This window comes from Podarcis erhardii (genome assembly GCF_964252035.2).
Source record: "Podarcis erhardii genome assembly, chromosome: 10".
NCBI classification, from domain to species: Eukaryota; Metazoa; Chordata; class Lepidosauria; order Squamata; family Lacertidae; genus Podarcis; species Podarcis erhardii.
In genome coordinates this window covers 7,909,567-7,925,219 of record NC_138500.1, presented here as the reverse complement: position 1 = coordinate 7,925,219, position 15,653 = coordinate 7,909,567, and the positions used below count along the sequence as shown (strand labels likewise).

At 44.6% G+C, this 15,653-nt stretch overlaps 1 protein-coding gene and 1 long non-coding RNA gene across 2 annotated transcripts in view; one reads left to right on the top strand and one right to left on the bottom strand.

The window, feature by feature from the left end:
- The window catches only part of LOC309352083, a 38,372-nt gene extending 34,367 nt beyond the window's left edge, over positions 1-4,005 (top strand). The window contains exon 2 of the long non-coding RNA XR_014161096.1: positions 3,925-4,005. This is a non-coding gene — a long non-coding RNA (uncharacterized lncRNA). The remainder of the gene's footprint in view (positions 1-3,924) is intronic.
- Positions 1-15,653, bottom strand: part of PLXNA4 (plexin A4) — a 621,967-nt gene that overhangs the window by 398,841 nt on the left and 207,473 nt on the right. The gene's annotated exons all lie outside the window — the stretch shown is intronic.

The window sequence follows — 15,653 nt, the reverse complement described above, 5'->3', positions numbered from 1 at the left end:
TAGCGGAGTCTGTAATCTGAAGCGTATGTAACCCGAGGTACCACTGTAAAGTTTATCTATCTATCCCTAGTCTCACAAGTGTGCATCACTGCATTACAGGGTACAAGAGGTCATGCTGATGCCTCAGGGACTTGCAATCTATAATTCTGTACCTTTTTACCTTGAAGCCAACCTCTGCTGTGTTCAGATGGACTCCCTTCCTTCCAAGCAAGATTGCAGAGGATAAAAGCAAACTGTTTCAAACCTGGTAAAAACCACCCCATGGGTGGGATAAAAGTCTAGACACACCTTCCGCAACTTGATGCCTGCCAAATGTTTTGGACTATTCTGTTCCTGAAGCAAAAAAAAAAAAAAAGAGAGAGGGAAAAAAACACCCCAGAGGACAGGATCACACTTCAAAACGACCTCGACAGATTAGAGAACTGGGCCAAAACAAACAAGATGAATTTTAATAGGGAGAAATGTAAAGTATTGCACTTGGGCAAAAAAAATGAGAGGCACAAATACAAGATGGGTGACACCTGGCTTGAGAGCAGTACATGTGAAAAGGATCTAGGAGTCTTGGTTGACCACAAACTTGACATGAGCCAACAGTGTGACGCGGCAGCTAAAAAAGCCAATGAAATTCTGGGCTGCATCAATAGGAGTATAGCATCTAGATCAAGGGAAGTAATAGTGCCACTGTATTCTGCTCTGGTCAGACCTCACCTGGAGTACTGTGTCCAGTTCTGGGCACCACAGTTCAAGAAGGACACTGACAAACTGGAACGTGTCCAGAGGAGGGCAACCAAAATGGTCAAAGGCCTGGAAACGATGCCTTATGAGGAACAGCTAAGGGAGCTGGGCATGTTTAGCCTGGAGAAGAGGAGGTTAAGGGGTGATATGATAGCCATGTTCAAATATATAAAAGGATGTCACATAGAGGAGGGAGAAAGGTTGTTTTCTGCTGCTCCAGAGAAGCTGACACGGAGCAATGGTTCCAAACTACAAGAAAGAAGATTCCAGCTAAACATTAGGAAGAACTTCCTGACAGTAACAGCTGTTCGACAGTGGAATTTGCTGCCAAGGAGTGTGGTGGAGTCTCCTTCTTTGGAGGTCTTTAAGCAGAGGCTTGACAACCATATGTCAGGAGTGCTCTGATGGTGTTTCCTGCTTGGCAGGGGGTTGGACTCGATGGCCCTTGTGGTCTCTTCCAACTCTATGATTCTATGATTCTATGATTCTATGAAAAGATGCAATTTGCTGTCATGGTTAAGTGCCATGAACATGTAACAGGTTTCACAACACTGTTGTTAGACCTGCAATGGCGTTTGGCGGGGGGGGGGGGAGAGAGACTGCTTCCACAAGCTGTGGTGCAATTAAGAAAATGTGCATGCAACCAACAGCAATCATTCAGATCAGCAACAAATGGAGAACAGTGCAAATTTAAGCCAGGTCATTTACATGAACAACAATGCACAATTAAATGAAATCACTCAGGTTTCTAAATGGGAAATTGCATGCAATAAATCCAGTTGTGCACAGGACACTCAAAGAAGTCAATTGTACATTAGATACACAACAAGGGTGCAAAATTACAATGGGGGGGGGAGTCACCACTGTGAAATTGCGTATCCATAGATATGAGTTGGCTAACTTGAGTCTAGCGAGGCTGAACTATCTGATCCTTTCAAGCATCACTACAACCGTGTAATAGGCAAAATTCAATAGCTGATGTCATTGGCCCCCTCCAGCTCTACAAGTCTATGATTCTGTGATTCCATCATGGAATTGTAGTGATAGAGACAGCTTGAGAGAACCACAGCTCACTGCTAGAGTTCAGTGATAAAGGGTCATAGCTCAAAGGCAGAGCAACTGCCTTGCAAGCAGAAGGCCCCAGCATCTACAAATAGGGCTGCAGGGAACCCTGCCTGAAATCCTGGAGAGCTGCTGCCAGTCAGTGTAGACAATACTGAGTTAGATGGACCAATGGCTTGATTTGGTGCAAGGCAGTTTTCTCTATTCTGTGTCCTTTAGCTGCTTATGTTTGTGTGTTTTGAAACAGATGAAAAGGAACAGAAGAATGTGGTGTGCACAAACACATAAATATTTCCACCCTGTACCTAATCCTGCCCATAAGTAGTTCCCCAGCACCAATCCTGCAAACACAGCTCCTCTTCCTGGATGTACACCTCAGTGTGCTCACACAAATCCAGTTTATTTATGAGACATTTTCCACCCATAAATACACTACTGTAGGAGAGTGTTCTCCTTTAGGAGAGTTTTAGCATCAAGACCACTCAACTCCCTGTGCACATTTACACTTTATTTTCTATTATTTCCTCTTTCGATCAAGATCAAGATCTTGCCCCACTAATAATTCCTGAAAACATACCGCCCCCCCAAAAAAGTTATTCTGTATTCATCCACAGCGTTAAAGGGAGACTAATATTTATCTCCCCACTGCCTGCCCTACAACCTTTGGTAAATCAAAAAAGATAAAAGCCCAAGGACCAAGCAAAATCCATTTCAAGAGGCAGTGTTTAACACGGAAGACCCCTCTGTGGTGTATAATGAGGGTTCAAATTATCTCCCCCTCTTTTTTCCCCCTGGTTTGCTTGTTGAATTATATATCAGCAGCAAGCCTGTACAAACCGAGCTGAGCCTGAAGAAACACTAGCCATTTGGGCAGGTGGTTTTGGACCAATTCTCAAAATCAGCTCCACTCCAGCAGTCATTCTGCTCAATTCCTGTTCTTCAAAATAGCCCAGAGAGCCCTTGTGTAAAATCCCTTTTCCAGAGGACTTCATGAAGCTCAGGGAGTCAATTCTATGGGGCAGTAATGTTGTGCAATAAAGAGAGATACAGATAGGAAGGGACCATGGCTCAGTGAATTCCTTGCAATTCCCAGGTTCTCACCATAGTGCCTCTATGGAAAAAGTTAGCAGGAACATGAAATTACACATGGGGAGTTACCTGGATTCCTTTTGCATGTGCAGATTACACAACTAAATGAGAGGAACACATCATGCCACACTGTTCTGCCTTGGTCAGACCACACCTGGAATACTGTCTTTGAGAAGGATGTTGACAATGTATGCAGAGGAGTGAGACCAGGGTGATAAAGGAAACCAAGTTGTAAGAGAAACAGCTGAGGGAGCTGGAATTGTTTACCCTGGAGAAGACAAGACTGAGAGGTGATATGATAGCCATCTTCAAATATAAAAAAAAAATATTCAAAGAGAGTCTCTTCCTTTAAATTCCTAGGCATTTATCTCAGTGAAGACCTTAAAAAGAAAATAAAAAAATTCCTTCCAGTAGCACCTTAAAGACCAACTAAGTTAGTTCTAGGTATGAGCTTTCATGTGCATGCACACTTCTTCAGATACACTGAAACAGAAGTCACCAGACCCTTCTATATAGTGAGAAGGTGGGGAGGGGTATTACTCAGAAGGGTGGTGGGAATGGGTGATTGGCAGATAGCTGTGATGAGCCTGTTGACGACTCTTAACGACTGCAATAGGTCTTGCAGGAAAAAGCAAGGGGTGAGAAGGTGAAAAATGGCTTTGTCATGTATAATGAGATAAGAATCCAATGTCTTTGTTCAGACCAGGTCTCTCCATGGTTTTAAGTTTGGTAATAAGTTGCAATTCAGCAGCTTCTCTTTCCAGTCTATTTCTGAAATTCCTTTGTAATAGAACAGCTACTTTGAGATCTTGTATAGAATGTCCTGGGAGATTGAAGTGTTCTCCTACTGGTTTCTCTGTCTTGTGATTCCTATTTCTTGTGAAATAGACTGGAAAGAGATGATTAGTCGCACCAACAGGGTAAACAACAGCTTCTATCCGTGGGCTGTTAGGCTGCTGAATGGAAAGATAACAACATGGCAACTGACTTTCGGGTTTGGTGGGTGTGCGTCAGTAAACGAGGGTAATTAAGACTAAGAGAGCTGAGTGGGGGGTGCTCGTGTAATCTCACTGTATACAAGTTGTACAAGTGACAATAAAGTATTTCAATTTCAATATATCAAGGGCTGTCACATGGAGAAAGCTAGTTTTCTCCTGCTCCAGAGGCTAGGACCCGAACCAATGGCTTCAAGTTCCAAGAAAGGAACTTGGAAAGGAACTCTCTCCCTGACTAAACATCAGGGAGCACTTTCTGACAGTAAGAGCTGTTCAACAATGGAACAAGACTCCCTTTGGAGGCGGTGGGCTCTCCTTCCTTGGAGGGGTTTAAGCAGAGGTTGGGCGGCCATCTGTCGTGGATGCTTCAGCTGAGATTCCTGCATTGCAGAGGGTTGGATTAGATAATCCTCAGGATCCCTTCCAATTCTACATTTCTATGATTCCAGTTCATTGGTCCATCTAGCTCAGTATTGTCTACACTGACTGGCAGCAGCTCTCCAGTATTTCAGCCTGAGTTCTCACCCAGCTCTACCTGGGAGATGTCAGAAGCCTTCTGCATGCAAAGCAGATGTTCTACCACTGAGTCACAGCTTCTTCTCACGATTCTAAAACTTTGAATTTTCCTCCAGCTTTTGGAATTCTGAAGCACTTGACCTTGTTTCTATAGTGGAACTAAAGTATTAGGCATCCCTACTTGCCCTGTTTTATTTCTGGATTTTGTGCAGAGCACAGCACACCTGCGGTTTGCCACAGCTTTCTGCTCCTCTGCACTTGCCCTCCTCTGAATTAACTCTTACTTTGCAATCTTATGGAGATCATCTCCCAAGCTTCATGGGACTAGAGAGGTCAGGCACTGCAATGTGTTATACATGTCCTTCTTGCATCCAGATTTGACTACTGCAATGCATATTATTTATTTTTATTTTTTATTATTATTATTATTATTATTATTATTATTATTATTATTATTATTATTATTTTGTATACCACCCATCATCCGAAGATCCCATGGAGGTTTACAACAGAAAAATACAAAATGAGAATAAAAAAGACACAATAAAACAAAAAGAAACCAATAACCCCCAGGTAGCTCTGAGTCGGAGGACTCAGATAGCTCAGTTGGTTAAAGCATGGTGCTGGTAATGCCAGGGTTGCAGGTTCGATCCCCATACGGGGCAGTTGCATATTCCTGCAGGTTATTCTCAGGGTTCCTTCCAACTCTACAATTCTATGATTTTATGTCTGGGATTCATTAGCTGCAATTAGCTGTGATTCCGTCGTTTCAAGAGGTTGCACTAGATGACCCTTTGGGTCCCTTCCCACGCTACAATTCTATGATTCTGTTGGAAACTGGACAGTCACGGCACATGACACCGTTAGCATACCAGCTGCACTGATAACCGGTGCATTTCTGAGCTGGTTCTGAGAGCTAAAGCCTTAAATGGCTTAGGTTCAAGTCGGACAACCTACCCTGTGTGAACCTGCCTGTGCTCTGAGGTCAGCAACTGAGGCTCTTCTTGTCTGCACACCACTAGGAGTGGTGAAACTGGTATGTAATAAGTCAGAGGGAAATCTCTGGGGAAGCCCTGCAGCTACAAAATCCATTGCTAGCCAGGCTCTGTCAGACAACAACACTACTGGCTTTATGAAAACATATGAGGTGGTTTTCTTCTTTAAGGAGGGCTCAGTTGCTGTGTTTGTTTTCTGCTGTTGGGCTTGGCTATGTATTAGTAATGTTGAGTTTGCTTTCAAAGGTCAGGGATGATGGGAGTTGCAGTCCAACAACATCTGGAGGACCACAGGTTACTGTGATGTAAGCTTTGATGTACTAGCAGAAGGCAATGATTATTTCATTCAGCCCCTCGGAGTGGGGAACACATTGTAATTGTTATTCCAAGGAAATCCCATTGGAATTTTCTTTCTCAGGGAGGAGAATAGAGGGAAACATTCTGCCTATGTAGTAACTTTCTATATGCAATGGATGAAGCATCGAAAATATGAGCAAACCATAAGTGTACTGAATAGGTGCCTGTGATGGCCTGGGACTCGGGCTCGGATTCGGAACCAGAGGAGACTCAGTCTGCACTGGATCCTTTGCCTCAGGCATCATCTGAACCAAGTCTGGGACTTGATCCCAAAGAGTCCCAGGCTGCACAGGTTCCCCTGCAGCAAACACCAGCTGGGCCGAGTCAGGGGCCTGAGCCTGCCCTGGCTCCAGATGCGGGGATTACCTGGTTGCCTTCAGCTGGGCCATCACTTACAGCTGCTCCACTACCGGTTTGGTCAGGGAAGGCTGAGGTGGGCCCTGGGTCTAGTAACCCACCGTCTCCCGAGCTGCAGACACTAAAGTCTGAGAGAAGGAGAGACCTGAGTACTTGCAGGAGGAGTGCTCGCCTTCGGGCAAAACAGGGAGGTGAGTCGCCGGGGAATCAGGACCTGCTGCTACCCCGACAAAGATAAAAGGCTGTCGGACCCCACCCCAGGTTGCGGGAGCAACACTGCTGTATGCTAGATCCTGCCTGAGATCCTATACCTGTCCTTGCCTGGTTTCCTGCCTCGTGTCTTGCCTTGACCCTGTTGGACTGACTCCTAGAGGAACCTTCGGATTCTGGGCCGGTCCTGGACCACGTTTCACAGGTTACCCCTGGGCCCAACACAGTGCCCATCCCTCAACCTCACTGTAATGACCATTGTTTTCATCATAGAACTGTAGAATCAGGACACTATACTTCTGTACAGAAGAGCGTTAGTGGAATAATCCAGTAGAAGACATCTTCTTATGCCTACATGTGGTAGCTGCCCATTTGAACACAGAACCAGATTCAGACTCCTTCATTCATCACTTTATTTCATAACAACATAACAAAAGTCATAAATAATAATAAAACTCATCAAAAAGTACACAACCAAATGGAAAAAAAATTCCACATAAACCGTAAAATCTAAAAACTAAGAATACAGCGTTGATATCAATCACAATTTAAAATGACATAGATAAAAAAAAAAGCAATCATAATAACCTCTGCAAATGTTGCAGGATTTTAGCAGAAGGTAACAGGATGTGCCCTGACTAGAGACGAAAAGCAGGATTTCTTCCCTACAACTTCTACAGGGACAAGCATTATTGAAAGCAGTATAGTGTATGACTGCCCTGACTCTATCATGAGCACAAAGAATCATGAATGGACAGTAAAACGGGACATCTGGTGGGCGCCCACGATTCCTTTGAGTCGATTTGGGTCTCCCAAACTGTTTGCCCTAGCATCTTCCATCCCTAGGACTGAAATGCGCCCAGCACCCCACTCCCTGTCACTCTCGGGTGACAGTTGCTATGGCAGAGGGCCTACCAAAGGAATGAATGGGAGAAAAGAGACGAGAAAGCAGAGGAACGCAGGGAGATTAAATAATTAGCAAACGTGGCAAGAGGCAAGATGAAAAACAAGCGCCGTGATTCATGTTTTGTGTCTGCTACTGTACAGAACACTTTAAAGTGTCAGCCGGTGCGACAGTCAGTCTTTAAAGCCAATTAAAGTTTTATAATAATAAAAAAAAGCTCTGCTTTCAGGGAGGGGAGAGGGAGGGAAAGCTTTCTATCCATTTGTTGGCAGTGAAATACTCAAAGTCTAAAAACCAGGCAGACGAGAAGGCTAGAAATCCATATATAGAGGAGCACGCATATCTGCTATTGTAGAGATATTTTTTGTAGAGAGAGGGGGAGATGCTGAAATGGAAGGCAAGCACTTAGTGTGGGGTTTGTGCCACTAGAGAAATGTCATACAAAGTACAGATTGCAGAGGATTGTGGTAAGGCTAATATGTTTAACTTGACTCAAATATACCCAGCCTGAGGTGAGCTCCACACTGGATGCAGAGTAAATGGGCACAGAGCTATAATGCGTTATGTTTTTGCCTACATGTATAGGAGAGTGCAAGGTCAGTATAGTTAAAGCTCTGGTTTTCCCAGTAGTGATGTATGGAAGTGAGAGCTGGACCATAAAGAAGTCTGATCTCCGAAGAATGGATGCTTTTGAATGATGGTGCTGGAGGAGACTCTTGAGAGTCCCATGGACTACAAGAACATCAAACCCATCCATTCTGAAGGACATCAGCCCGGAGTGCTCACTGGAAGGACAGATCCTGAAGCTGAGGCTCCAAGACTTTGGCCACCTCATGAGAAGAGAAGACTCCCTGGAAAAGACCCTGATGTTGGGAAAGATGGAGGGCACAAGGAGAAGGGGATGACAGAGGACAAGATGGTTGGATAGTGTTCTTGAAGCTACCAGCATGAGTTTGACCAAACTGCAGGAGGCAGTGGAAGACAGGAGTGCCTGGCGTGCTCTGGTCCATGGGGTCACGAAGAGTCAGACACGACTAAACGACTACACAACAACAACATCATAGGAGAGTGCCAAGATACGTCCATTCACCCTCCCAGAGATTTAACTTCTGGAGAATAGGTATGGGCAATCTGTGGCCTTCCAAATTCTACTCCAACCCCCAGCAGCCCCATCCAGCATGGCCAAATGTGAGGGATGATGGGAGTTGTAGCTTGGCAATGTCTGGAGGGCCACAGGTTCCCCATACCCAAGCATAGGCAAACTCCGGCCCTCCAGATGTTTGGGACCACAATTCCCATCATCCCTAGCTAACAGGACCAGTGGTCAGGGATCATGGGAATTGTAGTCCCAAACATCTGGAGGGCCGGAGTTTCCCTACACCTACCCATACCTGTTCTAGAGGCTCTGTGAACTCTTGTTAGGAGAAGGTGTCAGGAATAAATCTCACAAAGTAAGTGAACTCTTTATTAGAAGAAACAAGGTCAGCTCAAGAGCGCCAGGCCTAAATGAGCACAGCAACCCTTCTTCGTAGGTCTTGCCTCTATGAGGCAGTGGTGGAGGCTGAAGGTCCCTACCTTCCCACAGCTGTTTAAGTCTCCTCCTCCTCCTCCTTAAATTATCCTTGCAAATTCCTCCCAGGGACGGGGGGAATGGGCTTCACTCGAAGTTTGCGCCAAGTGCAAAAGCATTCACCTGGTGAAAACCCTCCTGCACCACCATTAAGAAGCAGAGATTTTCTGCTTCGTTGGATTTTTAATTGACTTTAAAGTGCCGGCGCATGATGGGAAATGGTTGCAACAACATACTGCGGGACATATCAGCTACATGGATCAAAGATTTGAATTGAGATAAGGTTTTCTTTGGCGTGAGAGTTGGTTGGGGGAGAGGGAAGCCCACAGTCTTGTATATTTATGACTCAGCAACTCTCTCCGTAATACAAGACAAAAATATATTTACAAGTGAGGAAGGGACATTGGAGTAATATTGATATTAACAAGTAAAAATGGAAATGGTTTGTGATCTGAAATGAAGAAAGGAAGGAGAGGGGAAGCTCAAGTATGACTATGTTGGAAAGACAGAGTATTTCCCCTCACCTCTGTTTGAAAACAACAAAAGAAAAAGAGACTGAGATTCATTTGTGCTACTGACGGAATGTAATCTAAGATAAAGTTTAATTGGGCCATAAATCTCAAGCTGGAAGGAAAAGAATTTGGGGACTGTGATAAGAACGCTGCAGAGATTCTGGGAGTTGGAAAGGAGTATTAAATCTTCAGCATGTTCAAAAATTGCCCACCTTTTCCTAGGCTGAGGGGGAAATGGCGAAGATCTGAGACATGTTTTACTAGTGAGACAGAATGGTTTATAGCAGACTGTCGCCTGTTCCAAGGCATCAAAGGAAGGGATGGAGAAATAAGACCCCTGAGAAACTTCGAGATTCAGTTCTGTCCCAAGTCATGATGGGAGAAAACAGCTAGGAAGTGAAAGAGACAACACCATATATAGACAGAAGGAACCCCCAATGGATATAACAGTTTTCACATGCAGGGCAGAAAGATAATAGTTTGAGTTGCTCACTTGAAGATTTATAAATTTATGTATTATAACATCATGAATGGAAATCATTAATTATGTAGCTGTGGACTAAGGGATTATTATTATAACTGAAATGTAACTGATATTAATTAAGATTATGGAAGGCAGTGATATGAGATCGGAAACGCACCCAGTCCAGCATGCAGGAAGTCACTTTAATTAAAATGTATTGATTGGAAGTTGATTGGCATTTTGATAATTGTATAATTTGGGAATTAATTGTTATTGTTAGGCTATTATTGGGGGCATATTGGAAAACTAATAATAATAATAATAATAATAATAATAATAATAATAATAATAATAATAATAAAAACAACCTCTCTCCTTCTCCTACTCTGGGTCCTTCCCAAGCAATCTGAGACTTCCCAAGCAATTTGCCTGTCACTGTTCTTCCCTTGTCATACCTTTTCTGGTTCTGCAAAACCAGAAGGGATGGGAGCTTGTCATAGCAGGAGTGAGAGATACCCTGGCTTCTTCACCAGCCTGACTCATCTCTGCCTCTTGGCCTCCCTCCTCTCCTGCCTCTGATTCTGGACTGCTCTCTGCCACAGCCTCTTCCTGCTCACTAAACCCTGTTGCCTCTTCAGCTTCCGACACCTCCTCTTCCCAGTCTTCTTCCTCTGACCACTCATTGTCGTCCCACCACCACTCCCTGGGCTCTGAGCCCTCTTCGCTTGGGGGTTCCCCAGCTGGTGCCTCCCACCATTCCTCTGCATCTAGCCAGTCCATGACAGGCATGCAGAATGGCAATGCTAGCAAACCGCAAGCAAGATTTCAACTGGGCATCATCAAAAAGCAGAAGCAGTAGAAGCCTCTGTTGGTGGTTTATGAAACTTCCTGCCCACAAAGAACCTTTTCTCTCAACGTCTGCTCTGGAACCCATGTACATCATTGGGCATGGAATCGCTGCACATCACAAAGGACTCTGTGATTCTTTCTTCAGAGCATGCTCAGTCCCTACATGTGCTGCACACAGGTCTGTTAGAACTAGCCACCATCTAGAGATGGAGAATTTCATTTGACCTGTTGTGTGTGTGGGGGTTTTAGGGGTGGGGAATTGGCCTAATCTTCCCCTTTCAGATTAATGCTATTGCAGGATCGTCCTTATCCTTCAGATTGGGCAAAAGAAATGTACCACATAAATTTTAAAGATGCATATCTAAGTATAAAGTGCATTGAGAAACACATTCATTCACCGAGATAAATAACATATTTAAATAAGTGTGATAAATGTGTGTTTTAAGTACATATTTAAATCTCTGTTTGAATACAACTTTTCATACTTCTTGTTCTTCCCAAAATTGCAGATTATTGCACAAATGGGACAGAACAGATTTAGGAATAAAAACATGCAAATAAGTGACAAAAATAGGAAAGCTACTAACCTACTCTGCTTTGAAAAATGTGAACTTTCCCTCCCCTCCACACAAACTTTCTGGTGAGATTTGAGAAAGTCACTAGTGGTAGACAAGCAGTCTTTCGCAGCCACAATTAATTAACTATCAAATTGTATGCAGTACTACTGAGCTTTTCCCTTTTCCCTTTCTTTTATAAAACTGGGTGCAAGACCACTGCAGGCAGCTGTTCAGGAGATTTGGAAAGTCTGGGCCAAAAGTCCGCATCAAAAACAGGCAGCAGATCAATAAAAACCCAACCTTAATTTAGAGTGGTGGCCAAATTAAAATCTGGTCCCTAGGGGTACAGGGGTGTCCAGTCCTGCCATATGGATTAACCTGACTGAAGTTTCCTCATAAAACAGAGTTTCAGGTGGGGGGAATAGGGTGATTTCTCTCTCCTTTTTTCCTTTTGGAAAACATCCAGAAATGCTAATGAAGATGTCACCCAGTATTGTGGCTCAATCTTCAAAGGAGCATCCCAGAGCCTTTGCCAAGCTCTTGGATGCTATGAGCCCGACGCCAGCTGGAACTTGGCATGGGAAAGCGGTAAGATGGAAGCGTTTAATAACCAAACTCTTAAAGCAAGCTATCTTTGCCACCTGAGCAGAAATTTAGGCATTCTTCAGATATCCCACAGTCTGTGGGGTTTGGGTGTCTTTCCCATCAGGGCAGGTCAAAGAGTTTGGGGATTTTTAGTGAGCAGTGAGAAAAGCTGGTGCTTCTCTACTCAGGGTCTTTGGGGCAGCATCAGACATCAGACCTGACCAGAAGCATGTAACATAGAATCAAGGAACCATAGAGTTGTAGAGTTGGAAGGGTTGCAGGCAGCATTTTTTTCATCTCCGCCAAGCTAAGCAGTTGACTCCTTACCTCTCTCGCCCTGACCTAGCCACTGTGATCCATTCGACGGTCACCTCCAGGCTTGATTATTGTAACTCACTCAACGTGGGGCTGCTGCCCTTGAGACTGACCCAGAAACTCCAGTGGGTGCAGAATGCCATGGTGAGACTCCTTACGGGGTCCTCGCCATGGAATCACATTCATCCAGTGCTTTACCAACTGCACTGGCTCCCGGTGGAGTACAGGATCAGGTTTAAGGTGCTGGTTTTAACCTTTAAAGCCCTATATGGCCTAGGACCCTTGTACCTACGGGACCGCCTCTCCTGGTATGTCCCACGGAGGACCTTACGGTCTTCAAATAAAAACATCTTGTAGATCCCAGGCCACAGGGAGGTTAGACTGGCCTCGACCAGAGCCAGGGCTTTTTTGTGGCCCCGATCTGGTGGAACACTGTGTCACAAGAGACTAGGGCCCTGCGGGACTTGACATCTTTCCGCAGGGCCTGCAAGATGAAGCTATTCTGCCAGGCCTTTGCCCAAGGCACAGTCTGACCCCCTTTCTCCTTCTGTAATCTTCATAACCCGATGGTTGCCATTAATTTGATTTTGAATTGATTCTCTAACCCGATGGTTGCCATTAATTTGATTTTGAATTGATTCTCGAATGTATTTTGATTAATTGATTGCGATTTTATGTGCACTGTGCTATTTTTACCTGTTGTTAGCTGCTCTGAGCCTGGCCGGGGAGGGTGGGATATAAATAAAATATTATTATTATCATCATCATCATCATCATCATCTTCATCATCATCATCCCAAGGGTCATCTAGTCCAACCCCTGAGAGATGGCCATCCAGCCTCTGTTTTAAAACTTCCAAGAAAGTAGTGTCCACTACCTTTCAAGGAAGTCCATTCACCAGCTCTTACGGTCCTAAAGTTCTTCCTAATATTTAGTTGGACACTCCTTTATTGTAATTTGAATCCACTGATTCAGGTATTACCTTCTGTGGCATTCATACGGAGCCCCCGGTCATCTCACGGACTGTTGACCCGCACACCACTAATCCACTGCCACCAACCAGGTCCTCCCTGGTAAATCACTTAGTCTCAATCAGGTTCTTAAGCTAACAAAGAAGAGTGTAGTTTATTGCAGACACAAATAAACTTTAACTGCATTCAAAACGTTGTTACTCTTTACCTTCCTAGTCTTATTTTATCCTGTCTCTAACTCTTCTACCTCCCCTCATACAAGAACCAACTGCCCTAACTGTCTCTCTATTTCCAACTGTCTGCCAACTGCTTTCCCAACTGCTTTTCCCAACCAACCAACCAACTAACCACAACCCAAACCTTGGGCTAAGCCCTTTTATAAACAGGTAGGCTCCGCCTCTGGCTTTTCAATTGGTCTACCTATTAACTCTTTCTCTCCCCCGGTACAGACATTTTCAAATGAACGGGGAAACGCCACACCTTCCGGAACAGCAGAAAACAAGCTTGATTCATCTTCAAGGCGACAGCCCTTCACATATCCGAAGGTGTCTATCATATCATCTCTCAGTCTCCTTTCATCCAAGCTAAACATACCCAACTCCTTCGACCGTTCCTCATAAGACTTGGTTTCCAGACCCTGGGTAATCTTGGTCGCTCTCCTCTGCTCTCGTTCCGGCTTGTCAATAATCCTTCTTCAACTGTGCTGGCCAGAACTGGACACAGTATTCCAGGTGGGGTCTGACCAAGGCAGAATAGAGTGGTATATAGCTAACATGTAGTTAACTGTTGTTCTGCCCAATATACTATGTAGATGGTCATCAACCTATACAGAAGATAAACCTATCAAAGCCACCACTTCCACATCCATGCTCCTACTGACATGTTGGCTGGTTTCCATGCCAGCTTTCCATCCTTGGCAACCTTTATTGCCTGTTGGGATGCACTGTGACATCATTCTAGTGACATCTGAGTCAGACCATGGATACCACTAGCCCAATATTGTCTCCTCAGACTGAAAGCGGCTCTCTGAGGTCTTAGGCACAGACTCTTTCCCTGCTATTCTGTTACATGAGATCATGCTCCTGATTCTCATGAGCCATTCCTGTGCATGCATACTCTGCAATTCCTGTGCATGCATACTCTGAAATAAACCCCAGTGTGTTCAACTGGGTTTCCTCCCCAAGTGCATTGGCAGCCGAAATCTGGGGAGCAGGTCTGTGATGCCTGCACTCCTAACTCTCCATAGATGTGCATTTGGACATAAAATTTCAGTAAACAACAACAACAAACATGGCAGTGGACTTGTGTACAAATGTAAGAAAATCAGTGTTCTGGGGAGGGGGAAAGAAGTAAAAATGACCAGGTAAATGTTTTGTCAGGCTGATCACCAAAGAATTGATGCTTTTGAATTCTGGTGCTGGAGGAGACTCTTGAGAGTCCCATGGACTGCAAGAACATCAAACCTCTCCATTCTTAAGTAAATCAGCCCTGAGTGCTCACTGGAAGGACAGATCCTGAAGCTGAGACTCCAATACTTTGGCCATCTCATGAGAAGAGAAGACTCCCTGGAAAAGACCCTGATGTTGGGAAAGATGGAGGGCACAAGGAGAAGGGGACGACAGAGGACGAGATGGTTGGACAGTGTTCTCAAAGCTTCCAGCATGAGTTTGACCAAACTGCGGTAGGCAGTGGAAGACAGGAGTGCCTGGCGTGCTCTGGTCCATGGGGTCACAAAGAGTTGGACACGACTAAACAACTAAACAACAACAACAATATTCACAGCTGGTGTGAGGATAAGGAGAAAAGGTTCTCATATTTTAATTTGTGTTGTCCTTAAAAATGACCCACAAGCTAGATCAGTCTTGTGAGGGGGTCATGTATCCACCCCCCTGGGATTAGAGTGCCATATGTTGTGCCTCTATGGGATAAGACTGTTGTCTTCTAACACTAGATGAGTGAGAAAATGCAAGATAATAACTGGTGCCAGGCCTTGTTCCGAAGATGCTGTGAGCAGCCGTCTCTCGCTGAATGGCGATTAACAGAGAGGAATCTTTGAAAAAGCAGTATGTTGATTTCTCTGGACACACTGCTTTGCTTCTTAGCTGCCTTGGAAGGAAGCCCAGGACTAAGAGCAGCAGACATTCACCAACTGTGATCCATGATCCTTAATGAACTAAGTTCAGCGCAGTAGCTGCCGCACCTTAGAAAGCAGCCAGCCTCTGTTTTGAGAAATTGGTTTGCAGAGCTTTGGTGCCGCACACATGGGTGCAAAGATTAACCAGCCAACATATGGGACCTGAATAGCCTAGCAAAGCAAAATCTCTAGGGGGGGGGGTGCCCTCCTGGGTTCTCTTGTATGTCTCCCCACTCTGCTCTGCAGAAAGGAGCAGCAACAAGAACAAGAACAAGAACAACAATCTAGCTTAGCCTGATGCTCCAATGTTTCAGCACCTCGGAGAGTTGATAGGGAAAGTTTACAATCCATGGTGAAATCTGGAACTGAAATTAGCAAATGGATGCAGTAAGTGAATAAGCATGTAAATAAGCAGCAAAGTCGAAACTCAAGTCTGGAACAGCAATTCAAAGCTTGTTAACATATGTAAACTCACTG